The sequence below is a fragment of the Podarcis erhardii genome (assembly GCF_964252035.2).
Source record: "Podarcis erhardii genome assembly, chromosome: Z".
In the NCBI taxonomy this organism is placed as follows: Eukaryota; Metazoa; Chordata; class Lepidosauria; order Squamata; family Lacertidae; genus Podarcis; species Podarcis erhardii.
This window is the reverse complement of record NC_138504.1, coordinates 25567075-25587578: the sequence shown is the minus strand read 5'-3', so window position 1 is coordinate 25587578 and position 20504 is coordinate 25567075. Positions and strand designations below refer to the sequence as shown.

The 20504-nt window shown below is 45.5% G+C and overlaps 2 long non-coding RNA genes across 4 annotated transcripts in view; one reads left to right on the top strand and one right to left on the bottom strand.

The window, feature by feature from the left end:
• LOC309333623 overlaps positions 1 to 16318 on the top strand; it is a 50534-nt gene extending 34216 nt beyond the window's left edge. Inside the window, exons 2-5 of one of the 2 annotated variants that reach the window (XR_014152607.1) lie at positions 14089 to 14193; positions 14525 to 14704; positions 15727 to 15798; positions 15971 to 16318. This is a non-coding gene — a long non-coding RNA (uncharacterized lncRNA). Of the gene's footprint in view, positions 1 to 14088; positions 14705 to 15726; positions 15799 to 15970 lie in introns of both variants that reach the window. The other variant, XR_014152608.1, reaches the window with a different exon arrangement.
• The window catches only part of LOC309333618, a 29044-nt gene extending 8642 nt beyond the window's left edge, over positions 1 to 20402 (bottom strand). The window contains exon 1 of one of the 2 annotated variants that reach the window (XR_014152598.1): positions 19936 to 20402. This is a non-coding gene — a long non-coding RNA (uncharacterized lncRNA). Of the gene's footprint in view, positions 1 to 19232; positions 19565 to 19935 lie in introns of those variants that run through there. The other variant, XR_014152599.1, reaches the window with a different exon arrangement.
• Between the last annotated feature and the right edge of the window lie 102 nt (positions 20403 to 20504).

Sequence of the window (20504 nt, the reverse complement as noted above, 5' to 3'; positions counted from 1 at the left end):
GGATGCGCTGACGGAGTCCCTGGGGAATCATGATGCGGTCTCCCCACAGCAGACAGCCGCAATGAGCTGAGAGTTCATGTTGTCTGGTTGCGAAGGGCTGGAACTCCGATGCAAAAGGCCCTTGTGTCCACCCCTTCCACACCCAGTTGAGCACCCGGCTGATGGTGCGATCCTGGGCAGACGCGGAGGCCACAGTGGCAGCCGATACAGGCACTGCCGGAAGATCCTCAATCAGGAGGAGCGATGAAGCTGGAGCCGGGTCTTCCACAAATGCTGGAAGAGGGCAACGGCTGAGGGCGTCGGCATGGCCCATCGATTTCCCCGGGCGATGGACGAGCCGGTAGTGGTAGGCAGCCAGGAAAACAGTCCATCGCAGCATGTGTGCGAGAGGACCAGTGGAGTTCGACGATCACCGGCGAGGAGGCCCAGGAGTGGCTTGTGGTCAGTGATGAGGTCAAAAGTCCTGCCACAGAGGTATTCATGGAACCTCTTCACTCCAGCCACAAGTACCAGTGCCTCCTTGTCGAGCTGGCTGTAATTCCATTCCGTCGGAGATAGCGTCCTGGAAAAGTAGGCGAGCGGTGCTTCTCTTCCGTCTGGAAAATGGTGACTAAGGACAGCGCCGATGCCAAAAGGTGAGGCGTCGCAGGCAAGGACCAGCGGCCTGGATTCACTGTACTGTGCCAGCACACAGTGCGATGAAAGGAGAGCCTTGACCGTGTTGAAGGCCGCCGTCTCCTGATGACCCCAGGCCCAAGGCGTCTTTGTGCTAAGGAGTCGGTGAAGAGGCTCAGCCACTGTGGCTTTGTGGGGCAGGAACATGTTATAAATGTTCAGCAGCCCCAGGAACGCCTGCAACTCCGTCTTGTTCTTTGGGATGGGGGCCTGCTGGATAGCACGGATCTTGGATGTGGTCGGGTGAAGGCCGGAGGCGTCGATAAGATAGCCCAGGAACTCTACCTGTGGAACGGCGATCTGGCACTTCTCCCTCTTTACCTTGAGCCCGGCCTCTTGGAACCTGGTCAGCAAGGCATGGAGGCGCTCAAACAGCTGCTGGTGTGAGTCTGCGGACACAAAGACGTCATCAAAATATGGTACCACGCCCGGAAGCCCTTGTAGGAGACACTCCAAAAGGCTTTGGAAGATGCCAGGAGCCACACTCACCCCGAACTGCAACCGGCGGCAACGGAATGCCCCTCGGTGGGTGACGATCGTCTGGGCTTCAGCAGTGGCATCATCGACGGGCAGTTGTTGATAGGCTTGGGCAAGGTCCAGCTTAGCGAAGACCTTACCCTCATCCAGGGAATGCAGCAGGTGTTGGACAACAGGAACCGGATAAGCGTGCTGCTGAAGTGCCTTGTTGATCGTGCACTTGTAGTCAGCGCAGATTCTCACCGACCCGTCTGGCTTGACAGGCGTGACGATGGGGGTTTCCCACTTGGCGTGGTCAACCGGCTCCAAAACTCCTTGGGCGATCAGTTTGTCCAGTTGTTCGTCCACCTTAGCCTTGAGAGCAAAGGGAACCCGGCGTGGCTTTAGCTTGATGGGGGCGACTTGTGGATCAAGGCTAAAGGAGATGGGTGTACCTGTATATTGCCCCAAGGTGCCGTCAAAAACCTCGGCAAAGTCTTTGACCAGACCCTCAGTCTCTGCGTTAGAGATGCAGTTGATGCCGGTGACTTCCAGGCCGAGGGCATCAAACCAGTCTAGCCCTAGGAGGCTTGACCTTCGACCACCACCAACCGGAGCAGGCCCGAAAAATCCTTGAAGGCGATCCGGAACTGGCCAACGCCTACCACGGGAATGTCGTTTCCCTGGTAGTCTCTCAGGTGTACGCGGTGAGAGTCGAGTTGCCTTTTGGACACTCTGGGTACCAGTCTTTTGATGGTGCTCCAAGACACGATGGACAGGGCAGACCCAATGTCGATCTCCATGTCACATGGAGCTCCTTCAATGAGCACCGTGACGTTCAGCTTGCGTCGCGTAGGCGAGTCGGTTTGGCCAATCGTGGTTCCAGACGGGCAGCGGCAGTTGGTGAGAGCGAAACAACTTTCCTTGGCAGACTGGAGTGAAGACTTGGACTTGCGAGTCGGTGAAGGGGGGGTGTCAGACGGAGCCGATCGGCAGACCTTAGCGATGTGGCCCCTTCTGGAACACTTCCTACAGATGGCATCTCTGAATCGACACTTGGCACGGGAATGGTTGCCTCCGCAGCCGGCACATTCTGGTTGGCCCTTGGACTTCTGTTGGAACTTCCTGCACTCCCGCTTTGTCTGGTGCACGTCATCGTCATCTGGAGGATGCCTCATCACTGCTGGCCTCTTCATGATGCACTGGAACTGGCTTCCTATCAAGACGCGGGCTGCTGGACTTGCGGATCTCCTGGGCAGCTTCTGAGGCCACAGCCTCCTCAATGGCTTTCTGTAGCGTGAGGTCTGGCTTGGCAAGGAGACGGCGTTGCAGATGGATGTCCCGGACCCCGCAGTGTTAAGTTGTGAGTTGACATAGCAGACGACACAGCGATTTCTCCAAAGCAGCTCTTTATTTTGTAAGCTGGAATAGAACTGACTAGCAAACAGCTCAGCCGGCCTGCTTTTATAGGCAGCCGGCTGTCAACATTGTAGCAACAACAACCCAGAGTTTCCTGCCTAAAATAACTGACATGGACCTGAGTGAAAACTATCTACAGTATCCCCCTGCTGGCCCAGGGTGAAACTTCACTACATAACACCGCTAACCTGGAAATAGTACCTCGGGTTAAGAACTTCGCCCTAGGATGAGAATGGAAATCGTGTGCTAGCAGCATGGCAGCAGCGGGTGGCCCCATTAGCAAAAGTGCACCTCAGGTTAAGAACGGTTTCGGGTTAAGAACAGACCTCCAGAACAAATTAAGTTTGTAACCCGAGGTACCACTATATTTGGAAGGGGGTGACAAAGACTGGGGGGGGGGGGGACTTTATCCAAATGAGATTTCTGAAAAAAATAACAAATTTCATATTAACACTCTCATCCTAAACCTGTTTTCTCTGAAGGCCTATTGATTTTGATGAAGCTAACATTCAAGTAAGCATGCTTTTAGGAGTCCACATGTAATTTGTATGTAAAAAGCACCTTTCCTTCAAGTATCTCCAGGACCCAACATTTCAGGGGGAGACTCTGCCATTGTCTATGCTCACCTAAAATCCTGGGATTTTTTTTCATATACCCTTTGGGAAACTATCAGGACAGCTCTGCCCAGTCAACAAACTTGGCCCTCAAGGGGTAGTGATAACAATATGGTCTGCTAGGCTATAAAGGTTTCCCATCCCAATGAGAACTGTCTTGAGTCCTCTCTGTATCCGTATCCAACAGAGTAACCAGGACCTTGAAAGGGCCACCAATGCCTACTGTAAACTCTTGGAGGGGTGAGTCCTATCACACAATTCCTTCTCACTTATAGTACACTAGAATGTACTATGTAGATGTCAAAAGTTGCATATTTAAACTGAAGAAAGGGGGAAAGAGAAAATGCTTAGTATCCTGTAAAGCAATCATGTTTACATGGAAGGAATACACCAATTACCTGTGTGAACCTGTGTGAGATTTCTCCGCCCCCACCATGCCTGAAGACCTTTTCACTTCAACTCACAAAACTAGACTAATGTGACTACTCTGTTGCAGTCAATTTCTCTTAGCAAATGGAATGTTCATGATCATTCTACGACATTGCACTAGCTCAGCCAAAGGCTTGATAGGCATTTGAAAATCCTCCCTTCGATTAGGTTCTGGAGAGACTGGTTTCATTCAGAAAGTAGATTATTGCAGGGTTTTCAAATGCGCAGCAAGTAACCACACCTGCCCTTGTGGACAGCAGGCTCTAGAACAACTCTAGATTGAAATCAGCATGTTGAGGACAAGCATGAATGATTCTGGATTGAAAAAAACTACATTTTTGTGTTATAAACAGGTTCACATGCAGCAGCCTATGCCTTTACTCTGAGGTAGTTGCCCGAAGCTTTCACCTACTCCTATTTCACAGTGCATTCTGTACTAATACAAATGTTACAAACATCTATGTATGAGCATAAAGAGAGGCTCCACAGGGCTGTTTATCCTATTAGCAAGTCAGTTCAAGCAGTAGCCCCATTCTCCTATATACTAGTTGATGAAAACAAGCTTCCTGCCAGCCACAAGGGAGCAAATACGCTACTCATGGCTGTGTTCCAACATAGCATGTTCATTTATGCAATGCAGAATAAGGAATGATGACTCAGAGAGCCTTTAAGTAACAACTGTTTATCTGAGCCGCTCCCGAGGTTACCATATGTAGGTACACTCTGCCCAGCGCTCAGGTCTACAAGGACCATCCCAGTGTAGTCATAAGAGCCTGGAATGCATAAACAACTTTAAAACATCTGGTGGTGTACCTTTCTGACAATTTGGCAAATGCAAAACTTTGAGTACACAATCATTCTGTGTTCTTTATACACTGGCAAACAATAAATAACATTTATTATTTATTTACAGGGGTATACAGAGACTCTGGGGTTGTGATCTAGTTAAACTAATTAATTGTTATTTGCCTTGAATTAGCAACTTTGCTTTGAGTTTTATTTAGGAAGGAAACACTATTGAGCCCACTATCTTGGTTCACTTTTAAGGTGTGGAGGTGCTTCAGAATCTCCAGTGCTTTATTTATGTTGCATATCACCATCTCCTTATAAAGGGTTTCCCTTTGGATACAAGAAAGTGGAAGTTATACTGTATATGGTTCTGTAGAATCCAAGAAGTTGTTACAATGCTGTGTGGATTTGTTTCAGACCCACATGTTTTAATAACCTCTCCCTGACTTACAATATCTTTACTCAGTACTACTATGTTACATCTGATGGTGTTGGTTTAGCAATGCTGACCTGATCCAGGTTGCTGAGACAACCTGTATAACATCCAAAGTCACACACCAAAACAACTCTGCAAGTCATGATATTATGCAATGCAGTGTCACTGAGCCTCATCCTAAATCTTTATATATAGCATAGAATATCTCAAAAGATATTAAATGGGAGGGACTAATTTCACAAAGCATGTTAGTAAATCTTCAGAGTTTGGAGTTATTAAGTATCTCTCAAATGACTAGAAATTCATAACTCTTTCAAAAATGTATTTGCAAACACATTTTGTGTATAAGTGAAAGGGGTTGAAAACATCTTCCTACTAGCACCACTACCACAATGGGTTTTGCTTCCAGTGTAACATGTTCCTCCTCCTCCTTCCCATTAGTAGTAGTAGTAGTAGTAGTAGTAGTAGTAGCAGTAGTATATTTGTACCCCATCCATTTGCCTGGGTTGCTCCAGCCACTCTGGCCAGCTTCCAACAAATTATAAAAACAGAGTAAAACATCAAACATTAAAAACTTCCCTGTACTGGGCTGTCTTCAGATGTCCTCTAAAAGCCATCTAGTTGTTTATCTGCTTGACATCTGATGGGATGAAACCACTACCAAGAAGGCCTTCTGCCTGGTTCCCTGTAACTTCATTTCTTGCAGTGAGGGATTTGCCAGAAGACCCTTGGAGCTGGACCTCATAGCTATCCATGGAGGTATGGGTTAATTCTTCACCTAGGACATCTCTATCAACTACATCTGGTACACTGGCTGAGATCCTACCTGCCTGTGCACTGTTTCACCAGAGTGGTGCATGCTCTGGTTATCTCCCACTTAGACTACTGTAATGCACTCTGCGTGGGGCTACCTTTGAAGGTGACTTAAAGCTACAACTACCCATAATCCAGAATGCAGCAGCTAGACTGGTGACTGGGAGTGGCTGCTGAGACCATATAACACAAGTCCTAAGCACAATGGAAACAGTAATAACAGCACAATCCAATGCATATTATTAATGCAGAAGTGCATCCCATTGCATTAAGTAAGGCATTTTCCAAATAATGGTATGCATGGAGTTGTAGCCTGAGCTTTATCAATAATTTAAACCATCTACCTTGACAAAAGCCTATTTTTAACACTTCATCTTACATTCCCAACATTTTATCATATCTGATATAACCAAGAAACAAAATGTAAGATTGGAGTAGGTAGATGAAGGATGGTTTCAGCCGGAAGTGGGTTTACTTTCCTTTACTTTCCTCCATGCAAATGAACAGCTGTTATTTACTCATATGAGGACACTGTTGAAATAACTATGTGCCCTCCAACCCTTACAGTGGGTGACCTAGTTCTCACTGATAGGGATTGGGCATGAGGTGTACTGTGACCCTATGGTCCCTGCACCTGTTAATCCCCACCCCCCTCTCTCTCCACACACATACTTCTTGTAATGACAATGGACATTCTGCTACTAACAAATAACTGCCTTTGTAATGAAGACCTGTAAATAAATATCTTGTATTGTTCAGACAAATAATTTAACTTATTGATAAGGCAGCATCATTTTCTCAAGTGTATATGTACAATAAAACCATCAATACACTAAATTCAGTTTAAGAAAAAAAACCCCTGACACATCACTATTTAAAGATCCTGCTCTAAAATCATATGCTTCTGAGTCATCAAAAACTCTCAGGTGTAGTTCTCATAGGCGTTGCCAACTTCCGTGGGATTCACATGATTTCAATGTGTCTTCACATTCACAAACCCCCTGCATGTAGAAAACTAAGCTAGAAACTTTCTCCCCTCAGAGCCATCTTCCATGTGCAGGAATTTTGCTCTTTCTGATAGGAGTACTTCACCATGTAAGTGCCCACTTGTAGTCTGAAATGGTACAGCCTCTTCAATGATAACTAGACCATCGTCTTCTTTATGTTTCTTCTTGGGTGTTAAAATCAGCCAGTGAAGTTCTGCTTCGCATTTATCTTCTATAGCTGAGACCTGTTACAGGGTGGATCAATAAATTTTCAGTAGTGGTGCACTGTCCACCATCTAGAATTCCTTTCACACACACCCTGACTTTATTAAAGTTTGAAGGAAAATATACATCAGTTAATATTAACTATCCGATATATTTTTATCAAAGATAAATGAAACTAATCTGAATGAAAACCCAAACCCAAAGGGGGGGGAGAGAGAGAGAGAGAGAGAGAGGAAGAGAGAGAGGAAGGAAGGAAGGAAAGTGGGGGAAGACAACTTCTGATTCTTTGTCAGCTATATATAGTAAAATTATTCAAAACATCCACTCCAAGATAACACTCAACAATTCCACTTTGTATAAACCAGTATTTTCTTCAATCCTCAAACCCAGATATCTTAAGTTCATTTTCTTTTTTGCACAAAAATTCTATAAGGGGTTCCATCTGAATTCCTTTCCTAAGGAGTTCAGTTTATCACCTACATGGTATATAACTGGAATTTTTTCCCCTTTGGCATTTTTATTTCTGGAATGGGGATGATTATCTGTTTGTCTAGTTTAAAAATAGAATGCTGCTTTTCTTATCTTAGTATGTGTCTGCGTGATTTATTATTGTTTTGTATGTTTATTTATGAGTATCTTTACTCTATATATCTTCAATCCTCCCCAATAAATACATAAATAAAATTGCTTAAAGCACCTCACACATATGGCATATATCTTTTTAAACTCTTATATGTGTAAAAAATAGGATAAATCTACCACCCTGACCCCTGCCAGGGCAGTCAAGATGGCTTTTTAGGAAGGAATCTTTTTTTCATCTGATAGGTTCAAAGAAGATTTCCCTCACGAAGATCTATATGATCTAAAAGACTCTTTGTCTTTTGTAGTTGTTATGTATTCAGTGGTCTATGTTCACCTGAGTTTGAGTCTGGACTAAGGATTCTGAGCCCCTGGTTATCAAGGTTTGGGCTATTGGCATTGGCTCTTAAGTTCTGAGTTACAATTCACAGCTTGGAGTTTTGGACAGCCAGTCACATTGAGAGTGGGAGTGGCCCAGGCTTTCAGAAATACATTTAAGCAGTTGCTTTGCCCCTGTTCTTCAGTTATGTTAGCTCAAGTCTCTTGCTATTATCATTGTGTCTGGCCTCATAGAAACCCATGTACACTTCACTGGCAACAAGCATGGGATGCTAGGCTAGTTATGCAGCCCTGGCTGGCTTCCACAAGCTGAAATCACTGCTGGGGAACTGTCACCTTAACTGAGCTGAAGCACCACCGGGGACTTGCCACCTGAGCCAGCTGGAATCACTGACTGCAGCCACAAGGCAGGTCACACAGAGCGGACCTCATGGCCACCCAGGGCCACATCAAGCAATTTGACCCCAAAGTCCCAGGGAAATGGGACTCCTATGCCACCAAGCTTGAGTTTTTCCATGTGGCCAATAACGTGACCGACCCTCTATTGAAGGGAGCCATGCTGTTCAGTGTGTGTGGGCCTGGCACGTTCAAGATTCCCCAGGCCCTCGAGGCCCCAACCAAGCTAAGCGAGATGACATTCAACACAATAATGCTGAAGTTGAGGACACACTTCGCTTCCCAGCCATTGGAGATTGCTTGCCAGCACAAGTTCTACAAGCGAAACCAGGCCTCAGGCAAATCCATAGAGGCCTTCATCACAACCTTGCTGCAGGACACCCACCACTGCAACTTCAGCAACCTGGAGATAATGCTCCACAACCGTCTTGTGTGCAGGCTAAGGGATGAGAAGCTACAACAGCACCTTTTTGTGAAGAAGGATCTAGCCTTCCAGGTTGCCTTAGACGAGGCCCTCACGGCAGAGACAGTCAGCAAGATGATGAGAGAGATTCACCAAGTGCAAAGCCCACCCATGGCATGGAAGGCCGAGGCAGTGCACTCAGAGAAGGTTGTAGACAGTGAGGAAGGTGCCGACGTCCTGAGACTGTGCCTTGGCTTGTCCAAGTGTTTTGGCCGACAGAGAGGTGCAGAGGTGAATTGCACCAGTTGCGGGGGCCAGCATGAATGCCAGTCATGGTGTTTCTGTGATGTCCAGTGTTGGGAATGTGGGAAAACTGGCCATATTGAATGCACCTGCCAAATGAAGGAACAGTGGGACACTCCCTGGCGTCCAATTTCAGGGTCTGGGGATGGTCACCACGGGACTCCAGGTGCAGTAGAATGCCATGCCATATCGGAGTGTACCTGCACACAGGAGCCAGCTGCCACATCTATCCAGAATGCACAGCCAATCTGTGAGAAGATTCGAGTAGCCGTGATCATCCAGGGAACCCCATGCGAAATGGAGGTTGACTCCGGGTCAGCGCTCTCTGTTATTTCTGCTGAGACATACCATCACATCTGCCAGAAGGGAGGAGCCCCCTGTTTGCAGCCCTTTGAGGTGATCCTGACAGACTTCCAGGGGAAGCACGTGCCCATTCAGGGCATTGGCACGTTCACTGTCCAATTTAAGCATTTTAGCGGACCACTGCAGCTGGTAGTTGTCAAAGGCCCCCACACCAGCCTACTTGGCCTCAACTGGTTCGACGCACTGGGCATCCATATCACAGGGGTCCAGCACATAGGCCAGTCCAGCTATGAGGCCATCTGTGATGAGTTTGCAGCCGTGTTTGATGTGTCACTGGGGTGCTACAAGGGCCCACCAGTCGCACTGAGCCTCAACCCGGCTGTAGTACCAATCCGCATGAAGGCTCGGCAGGTGCCATTTGCCCTGAAGCCCAAGATCGATGCAGAGTTGGATCACCTCATCAAAGAAGGAGTCCTTGAGCCAGTCCTGCATGCTCAGTGGGAAACCCCAATTGTCACTTGCCTCAAGGCAAACGGGAATGTGAGGATCTATGCTGACTACAAGTGCACCCTCAACAAAGCCTTGCAGCAGCATGCGTATCCTGTTCCAGTTGTGAGTCACCTTCTTGCATCGCTGGCAAGTGGAAAAGTCTTTGCAAAGCTCGACTTGACCCAGGCATATCAACAACTCCCAGTTGATGAGGCCACCTCTGAGGCACAGACTATCGTGACCCACCACGGGGCTTTCCGTGTCAAGAGACTACAGTTCGGTGTCAGCGTGGTCCCAGGCCTCTTCCAAAGCCTCATGGAAGATGTCCTGAAGGGTCTCCCTGGAGTAATTCCATATTTTGGTGATGTCCTCATTGTGGGAGGGTCCGAGGCAGAGCTTGCATGCCGTCTTCGAGAGGTCCTGCGCCGTTTTCAAGATGCCGGCCTAAAGGTGAAGAAAGAAAAATGCCAGCTGGGGGTCCCCAAGGTTGAGTTCCTCGGGTTCCTGATCAACGCTGATGGCATCCACCCCACACCAGCAAAGGTAAAGGCCATCCATAGTGCTCCACCGCCACGCTGTAAGCAGGAGTTGCAGTCCTTCCTGGGCCTGTTGAACTTCTACCACTCTTTTATTCCACATAAGGCGGCCACTGCGGAGCCCCTGCACCAGCTATTGAACAAGAAAGCTCCTTGGATCTGGGGCTGTGCTCAGGACACTGCTTTCAATGCTGTCAAACACCTGCTCTCCTCTGACAGTGTCATTACCCATTTCAATGAGACCAAGCCTGTTGTGCTTGCCTGTGATGTCTCCCCATATGGAATCGGTGCAGTCCTCAGCCACCAGTTGCCGGATGGACGGGAGGCCCCTATTGAATTCTACTCCAGGACCTTGTCATCAACGGAATGCAATTATGCCCAGATTGACAAGGAGGCCCTGGCTGTCGTTGCAGGGGTGAATAAGTTTCACAACTACATCTATGGCCGCCACTTCACAATTGTGACTGACCACAAGCCTCTGCTGGGCCTTTTTGCTCCTGATCGGCAGACTCCTCAGATCCTGTCCCCAAGGATGCTAAGGTGGTCCATCTTTCTCAATGCATATGACTACGCACTTCACCACCGTCCCAGCAAGAGCTTGGGCCACACAGCTGCCCTAAGCCACCTGCCATTGCCAGACATAGACGCTGATCCGTCCCCAGCCCACAGCGTGATGCTGCTGGAGACTCTGCCCCAGCCACCGCTTCACACCACAGATGTTGCCATACACTCAGCAAAAGATCGCACCCTCTCCCGTGTCCTCAACTGGGTGTGGAGAGGGTGGCCAGTGGGTCACCTCGATGCCAAGTTCTCCCCATTCATCTCCCGGAAACATGAACTATCAGTTCACAAGGGATGCCTGCTGTGGGGGAACCGGGTTGTGATTCCTACTAAGCTGCAGACCAGAGTGCTGGAGGATCTGCATGTGAGTCACCCAGGTATCGTCCGCATGAAAGCTCTGGCCAGGAGCTATGTCTGGTGGCCAGGCATTGATGCGGAATTAGAAGAATGGATCCGGTGCTGCCAGACCTGCCAAGAGTTCCGACCGGCCATGCCCCAGTCCCTGATCCAGCCGTGGGAGATGACACGAAAACCATGGTCAAGACTCCACATTGATTTTGCTGGCCCGTTCCAAGGTCAGACATTCTTGATCATTGTGGACTCCTTCTCAAAGTGGCTTGAGGTGGTGCCAGTCTCAGCGATGAACTCCAAGGTCGCCATCTGGGCCCTGAAGTGGGTCTTCACCACACATGGCCTGCCAGACATCATTGGGTCCGATAATGGAGCACAGTTCACATCGGCTGAGTTCCAGAAGTTCATGGCTGACAACCTAATCCAGCATGACACGTCATCACCATTTCACCCATCAACAAATGGACAGGCCGAGAGAATGGTGAGGACCACCAAGGAATCCCTCACCCGGATTGTCCAGGGGGACTGGAACCAGCGCTTAGCAGATTTCCTGCTGCAGCAGCACATCACGCCCTGCACCGTCACAGACCGAAGCCCAGCAGAGCTCCTCATGAACCGGAAGCTGGCATCGCTCCTGGATCGGCTGCACCCCAACCTTGCATCTGATTGGCCTCCAGGCCAGGAGCCTCCAGCGGCCCCCATGTCCTTCACCCCAGATGACCCTGTCTACACCCAGAACTATGGAGATGGCCTTACCTGGATCCCTGCTGCTACCAGGGCAACTTGGCCAGTCTCCTACAAGGTTGCCATGCCAGACAGTCGGGTCCACCGCCAGCATGTGGACCAAGTGTGGCACCACCTAACTGATGCCCCAGCTCCGGCTGCCGCCACCACACCAAAGCACAGGGATGAAGTGAATGATCAGCTCGGTTCACAGGCTGATGCACCCAAGGAGGACCCTGTGTTCCCAGGAAGTACAGAGGAATGGGGTCCTGGCACTGCACCGCCAGACAGTGCCAAGGCGACAACACTGGTGACACCCATGACACCAGCTCCAACACAATCTCTAAATGATCCAAGGGGGCGAGCTCTGCCGCTCTTATAATCTTGAGGATTATGTGTGTTGATGGGGGTTAGGGTTCGTGCCTAAGGGGAAAGGAGTGTTATGTATTCAGTGGTCTATGTCCACCTGAGTTTGAGTCTGGACTAAGGATTCTGAGCCTCTCTCTTCTGAGTCAGTACATATCCATTATCAGGGTTGGGGCTACTGGCATTGGCTCTTAAGGTCCAAGTTACGATTCACAGCTTGGGGGTTTTGACAGCAAATCACGTTGTTCATTTATTTCAGTAATTCAACTTAAAAGATGAAACTAATATAGGAGATAGACTCATGACATGCAAAGTGTGATATGTCAAGCCTTTATTTGCTATAATTGTGATGATCATGGTGTATAGCTGATGAAAACCCCAAATTAACAATCTCAGGGGCCCAAACCAAGTACTGAGTACATATGCATGCTTCTACTTCTCAGAGGTGCAATATTGCTCTATTTGCAGTCCTTGTTTTGCTGATTTCATTTAATATTCTAATTTTCTGAGATTGTTAATTTGGGGTTTCTGCTTATTAAAACAATGCCCTTTCAAGTGAGATATTTGACAAATCTTCCATCTGCCTCATTAAGTGTCACCTTCACAGAACGCTTTCAATCCATGCCCTTAGCGGTCATAGATGGATGATACAATGGAATACCTTATGAAGAGAGACTCTGTCTGTGTGGGCAACAATTTGTAGAGGACATTTGCCATTACTTACTACAATGTCCACTATACACGGACCAAACAAATTGATTCATAAAACTGCTTTTCATGAAGAAAACAAATCTAACCAGGGTGGAGAGGGTGAAATGGCTGCTGAGTGATACTGATGGCTCTGTGACTTTTAAGGTGGCTCTCTATGCCACCTTATAAGGCAGCTAGGAAGATTAGTAATAAAGAACTGGATGGGCTAGAGGTCAATTGCAAAAGAGTCTCTGGGATCTAATCTGCACATTTTATTTGAGAATTACTTTTTATTCTGTGTAATAAGAAATTTTGGTAGATTTAATCATGGTTTTACTGCATATGTAGAGACTACTGTCTGCTTGTTTTTCTTCTTTCTCCCATGGCCTTTGGCTAGTGCAATTATAATATAATATAATATAATATAATATAATATAATATAATATAATATAATATAATATAATATAATAATAATATGCAGTTGCTTTGCCTTTGTTGTTTAGTTATGTTAGCTCAATAAAGTCCCTTGCTGTTATCACTGTGTCTTGCCTCGTAGAAACCCACGTATACTCCAGTAGTTTCTCTAGTTTGTTAGCTGTTTCATAACCATCTATAACAAATTTTCAAAAGCTTTATGGTTTGCAAAATTGACAATATGGTAGAATGGAGTCATAGAATATGCTTTTATGGTCTTATTTACAAAGCGTTTTCACATTAACATGATTTTCTTTTTATAATATGTATACTATAATTCTAACTTAATCATAATGACAATTAGTGATACTATAAACTAAGCACTGTATGACAAATCTCCCCCCCACACACACACAATTTGAAAAGCATAACTCATTATTTTAAATTTAATATTACCTTTCTTGGGTTGACAAAGAAAAAACCTAGAACCACACACTTTATCAGTTGTTATTAAATTGTTTTGCACTCTCCGTGCAGTTATATGTAGGGTTTTCACCACAAACATAAGATCTGGAGTGATGTCACAATATAGCAATTAGAATCAGGGGTAATGGCAGCTTTCCATTTTTAGCAAGAGTTCAAGCTGTGCATCACTTTGATGTTTTTCCTACATCTATATATTAAGTAGCTCACTATAGTAAATTATGCTAAATCTTGGTAGCATATACAAGAGACATAAGGTTAGAAAGTCAAATATTTTTCAAAACCTTGTTTCTTTTTGCCTCATATATAGGTAGCACCTTTTGACGAAACTGCGGGAAGCAGTGGAAGAAAGGAGTGCCTGGCGTGGTCTGGTCCATGGAGTCACGAAAAGTCGGACACGACTAAACAACAATAGGTATCACCTTATCACTTCAGGAAAAGAAGTGTCTGATGGGGATTGTAGTGTTATTAGAATAAGAGGGCAATCTTAAGGCAAGAGCACCTTAGGATGCTAAAATCTCCAGCTCAGTCAGTTTTAAGTCTTCAACCCCAGCTTAGTCAAAAATATGCTGGAGTATCTTGCTCATCCCAGCTAAGCCAAGGCTGGTGTAAGTCCTCCAAAAGGGGGTAAGGTGAGACCGGGGGTGGGTGGAACTGAGGCTGGATCCTAAGCATGTTCACCTTGGTCATGTGACTGTGAATCTGGCACAAAATGTTATTTTAAAGGCTTGTTTTCTCTCTGTCAGGGTTAAACAGAGCGGCAGCCTTGCTGCTGGATGGGGTTTGGATCCGATATGACATTACACCAGCTGAACTTACACTGGCTTCAGGTTCATGTGCATAGCAATGCTCCCTATATTGTAACAGCAGCATGCCTTAAGAAACTGAATGTGGAGGGACCTGCCCTTTTAAACAATGAAAAAATGGTAAGTCTGGCTGCTCAAACTACCATACTTTTGACCCTTCTCTCCCTTTTCAAAATCTCTTTTTTCTTACCTCCAAATATTATAGCTTTCCTACCATTGGTATTAAGGTGAAGCACTGTACCTAGTGTATTAAGAATCACATGGTGCTTGGAAATCCTATGATCACACCATGCTGGTGGCCAACTTACACCAGTGTAACAATGCCAGGGTAGCATAGTTGAAACTTTATTGACCCCAGCCCCAGCAGCAAAGTTGAAATGAAAACAATGGAACAAACAGCAGTGAACATAGCAACTTCATTGGCCACTTCCTTAGTGACCATAGTACCAGCAATGACTCCCACCAACCTGAGAGTAGCATGTCAACGTCTACAGGCATTAAAACACCCAGGCATGAAAGCAACCAACCCATGCATGCCAAGGGGGAAATACTCCCATAAAACCATTCTGTCCCACATTACTTTCCACAGCAGTATTCCACTGGTACGAGAACGAACCTCCAAAATAAGGCTCCAGTCTGGAGGTCCCTGGGAAAACACTGGGCCAAATTCCCCTCCTGGAAAATGGGGGAGGGGACAATTTTGTGCTATTTTGTGCAGTGAGGGAGAAATGTATCCAAACTTTTCAGGATTCATGCACCTTCCTTGTTTTTGCAGAAAGTGTTGTTGGGGAGACACTGTCGAGAGAACCTTGCACTGCTTACTGCCAACCACACTTCCCAGAATGCCTCAGGAATAATGAAGTGCAACATGGCATTACTCCCAAGGCATTCCACGAAGTGCAGCTGACAAACAGCAGGGGAGGAAACCTTACACTGTCATGAGCAGTGTGAGTCATTTTTAAGTTAACAAACAAGAAGAAAATGGAAAATCCTTTGGGAAATCATACGGTTAAGTAAGGTAACCAGAAACCTGCTCCTGAAAATTTGGAGAAATTTATTTTCTCCACCTGTTTTCAAGATGGGCTGATGCCTGAGGGAGCTTAGGATTTGGACTAAGCCCATACATTTCCCTGTGTCCATAGAACTGTCCATTTTATCCCATTTGGAAGAGTGAGCAACAGTAACCTTCTACAGTACCTTGATCACTTAAACAGGTGGGTAAAATGCACACATTCCCTCTAACTGTATCCCTTTCAGTATTTTTAAAACTAAAATAATTATGTAAGATTACATATAGTTTACTGACTTGCTTGATAAAAATGTAATTTGTGTAATCCTTGTGACTGTAAACAGGAAATGCTAATAAAGCACTTATCTTCCTGATAGGTAAAAGCAGCTTTGTCATAGTGACTGTCAAAACAAACCAGTGGACTCAGATGAAAGAGCAAGTAAACAAATATTTTCTGGGAAATTTCTTCCACATTGCCTTCAGCAAAAATTCAGTTCTGGTAGCAGACAAAACAAAATCAATTTTATTCACAAAAACCAGTCTCTTTCTTTCCTAGTGTTTGTAAAACTGTATCATTTGCTCTGCAAATCAGTAACAATAATGAGTGATTTTCTTCTAAATGTTCATATAATTTCTCATCCTTATAATAAATTTCATGTGTTATTGTCTTTTCTGAAGATACCTTGCTTATGTTTACAAATAAGAAAACCTTCATAATTTTTAAATTTTCAAGATGCCTTTTTTGGGATGCATTTGATATTTGAGTATGTACTGGATGAATAAAGGAAGCAGAAAAGGGGTGTGTTAGTAGTAGAACTACATTCTGCTATTTTCACACAGTGCATAAATACTAAGCAGCTCCCTAAGAGCTTCATCCACAGTACATTCTTATAGACTATGTATTAATCAGGAATTTTTTTAGACCTTTAACAACTTTGGCTGCAATCTTTTGCACACATTTAAAACTCCCCTTGAATCCAATGGGACTTAATCCTGAGTAAGACAGCAACTGGAATTTAAGTGATACAAAGTTCTGTAATCACTTTATTATAAAGTATAGTAGACTAATTAGAGAATCCACTGTAGGAAGTAGCATTCATTTTCTTCTGTGAAGCGCTTAAATGTCATTCTGTTAGCAAGCTGATAGAAGCAAACTACTTCTCCCAAGTAAGAATGGCTAGTATAATGCACAACATCAACATTTTTCAAAATGAAGCCATTACACCTTTAAAATATTATTTTTCAAAATGGTGACACAGAAACACATGTAATACTGCACATAGGCAGCATGTTAGCATCACATTAGTTCAAAATAAAAAGAAAAGCTACAGATGGCAGCATATCTACTCATTGCAGGGGGTTGGAATAGATGACCAACGAAGTCGTTTCCAACTCTGCAATTGTATGATTCCCTTAAAAGACCCAGGGAGCAATTCTAAAACCTGTTTAGGTTCAATTGGTATAAAATTTTGCTGCCATTTACAGAGGTGCCTCAGCTGTCCCACATGGATACAGCCCTGGTTCTTCAGCTTCACCTGTAGACAAATGGAGATCTGTGTGAGAGCATAACTTAAGAGCCTTCTGTCCCTTCACTGTTCATAGTAAAAGGTCAGTTGTAGTGGTTGTGTTAAATGGAACAGTACAGTTTGAAAGGCAAGCCAGATTCTTGCTGGAGAACCAACTCTGAACCTATTCATTGTAGGCAGGTACTTGAACAGGACTTTCATTTTTCTCCTTTTGTAGGAAGTCATAAAACAGAACAATAGTGTACTCATATCTGATAGCCAGTCTGACATATTAGTTTGAGTATCAGGCAAAGACCAGGGAGATCCAGGTTCAATTCTCTCTTCAGCCATGAAGCTTACTAGATGACCTTGCACCAGTCACTACCTCCCTGCCTAATCTACTGCACAAAGGTGTTGTGAGGATAAATGAGTAGGGGAAAGCTTTGTAAACAACATCAAGTTCCTCAACGGAAGGCAAAAAATAAATATAGGAACCTACTTTCAGCTGTTAATAAATTTATTTCCAAACTGTCTACAGTAACTCAACACTGTACAAATATAAAACTTCTAAAGTACAGCATCCTTTTGGAAGTCCTTACTTGCCCCTGAAATCTTGAAACTTGAGTGTGAGAAACTTGGGACTGAATATGCCATTTAAAATTGATTTCTGAATGTGCACATTAACTATCTGAATCTCAAAGGCACATAACACAAGCATTGCTTTTGCATTTTGTACCTTAGTTTGTAAAAAAATTATCAGGATCAAGCAAACACTCTAATTGCAAATGATGAGTTATATTATGAACATACAAATGTTCATTGTGATCTCTCAATCTGGGTGGAGAGGAAAATAAGTTTTCTTCCTCTTAAATAATAATTTGAACTGCAGATCTTCCAATGAAACAAATTAGCCACAAATCAAGGATGAACAAAAGGAAGTACTACTTGCATAGCATATAATTTGTAAAACTCACTGTCATAAAATGTGGTGATGCCTAGAATTGTAAAGGGGTTTAGACAAATGCACAGAGCATAATGGCTGTATGCAACCTCAATGTTCAGGAGCATTATTGCTTGGGCTGCATTCAAGCCATACATTTAAAGCACATAACTTCCCTCAAATAATCCTGGAAACTTTAGTTTACTCATCACAGAGCAACAATTCTCAGTAATCTGAACAAACCAATTTCCATGATTCTTTGGGAGGAAATCATGTGCTTTAAATGTATGGCTTGTATGCAGCCATAAGGTATCAGTTTCTGAGAAGCAACAATGGCCGAATGTTGCTGCTATTATGCTGTGCTTGTGGGCTTCCCAGAGGCATTTGGTAGTGGGGTGGTGCTGCTGAACTAGGTTGGAATTTAGTCAAATCTAGCAGAGCATTTACATTTGGAATCATTTTAATATCCAAGACTGAGAGATTTGCATTTACATTGCACTTTTGGGGAGCCCATTGAAAATGGCTGTGAGGGTGGCATTTGAACTTGTAGCATACAGTGGTTCCCTAAAATATAGAACAGTGCAATCATAATCATCTCTATTGTGAAGTCTTACTGATTACAATGGGGTTTATTCCATCAAGGATTGCTACCTAAATATGTCTTCCCAAGTACTTTCCACAAAGTGATATCCTCTTCGTGTTCTGTTCAACCTTTTTACCTCAGATCTTATTTTACTCCTTAATATCACCTCCCACATTCTACACTACAGATACAAAATCAGCTTGAGAAGGGTGATCAGAATTCACTACTCTGAACAAATCTGCAGCTTCTCAGATGTATTGTTTTGAGTGCTTTAATTAATTTTGAATTCAAATTCTCAGGTTATTTTTCAAGAATAGCTTTTTAAAAAGCAACACTTAAAAAACCTGAAAAGCAAACATATCTCGTAACACCACCATCCACAAAGAAAGCTCCTAATGATTAAAAGATGTCTTTGCTATGAGCTTTTAGCCTAGGCAAATGACACAGCCCTACGTTAGGACACAGGGCTAAGTTCAGGAATCAAGTTTCTTTTCTGTTTCCTTCCCATTTTTATGATACTGTATTGTTACACAAGTTAATAAGCTCCTCTTCTTGCTTGTTGTTATCCTGAAAAATCCCCCATCCTGAAGTAAAATTTTACTCCCACCTACCTGCTGCATGAAGGCAGATATTGCCCCATCTGAAGCAAATTTCTTCCCCTCTACCTATTGCGTGAAGACAGATATTGCCCCACTTGAGGAAAATTTACTCCCCTCTACTTGCCGTGTGTAAAAAGGGACAGTACTGCCCTACCTGATGTAAATTTCCTGCTGTGTGAAGAGAGAAATCCCCCTCCCTTCTCCCCCCCCCCCGAGGTAAATCGTCCCTCCCCATCTATCAACTGCGAAGGAAATGCGCGCTTGCTGTTTATGAGGGAACACCATCGGAAACAAGTGCTGAACTACATCCGCTAATTTCGGGTATAGGAGGGCACCCCCTTCCCCAACCTGAGGGGCGTGGCTGTGGCGGGCGGGAGCGGTTCGGAGAGCCCGCGGCGCTCCAGGCAACGTGGACGCGCCTCTCCCCCCGCGCCTCCACAGCAGCGGCAGCTGGGACGGTTAATTTTGCACACATCCCTCCTGCTCCTCCAACGGTCGCCCGCGCGCTGACGAGTTGTTTACTTCCTCAGCGGCTCCACCCCTCCACCTCCCCTCGGCTCTCGCGCTCGCCGATTGGCTCTTCCTTTGGCCAACCACGACGCCTCTCGGGTCATCAAACCTGTATGGGGCGGGGAGTGCGGTCGTAGGGAGGGAGGGGGATTACAGGAGTGCCTGGGGAAAAAAAGAAGAATAGCAGCAGTATAAGAAAGTGAACCTTCATTTCTTAAACGCTGATTGGGCAACTCGTGGAAGCAGCGAGGACTGATTGGTACATTACGGTGCTATTCATCTTCATCCCTTGTGGCCTTTTCTGTGTATGTGTTGTTTTTCACTCATTCCTCTGTACACGCAGGCATTGAAGGGTCCCCGCCTCCGCCCGGCGTATGTTTCAGTGTGTGAGGCGGTGATTGGCCGACTCCCAGAGCCCGCCTCCCACTTCTCCCCCCTCCTTCTCCCTTTCCCCCCTCCCACCTTCTCACACACAAACACATCTTCACGGCATCCCGCGCCCAGCCGCCCGCTATTAATTACCTTCGCCTCTCATTTGTCCCGCCTCCCGCCTATCATTATGAAAGGCACGCGCACGCACACAACCCGCCGACAGGGAGTGGGGTGTGCGTGGCAGTGACTGCGGATTGGACCGCTTGCGAAGCGGACTTCATCTCCGATTGGTTCCTCGCCCTCCGGCTCCTCCATTCTCAGAACTTTGCTCTCCGGCCCACCACACACACAAGCACACAGCCCCGCCCCCGCGCTGAAAGAAGCACCGCCTCTCGCTGGAGC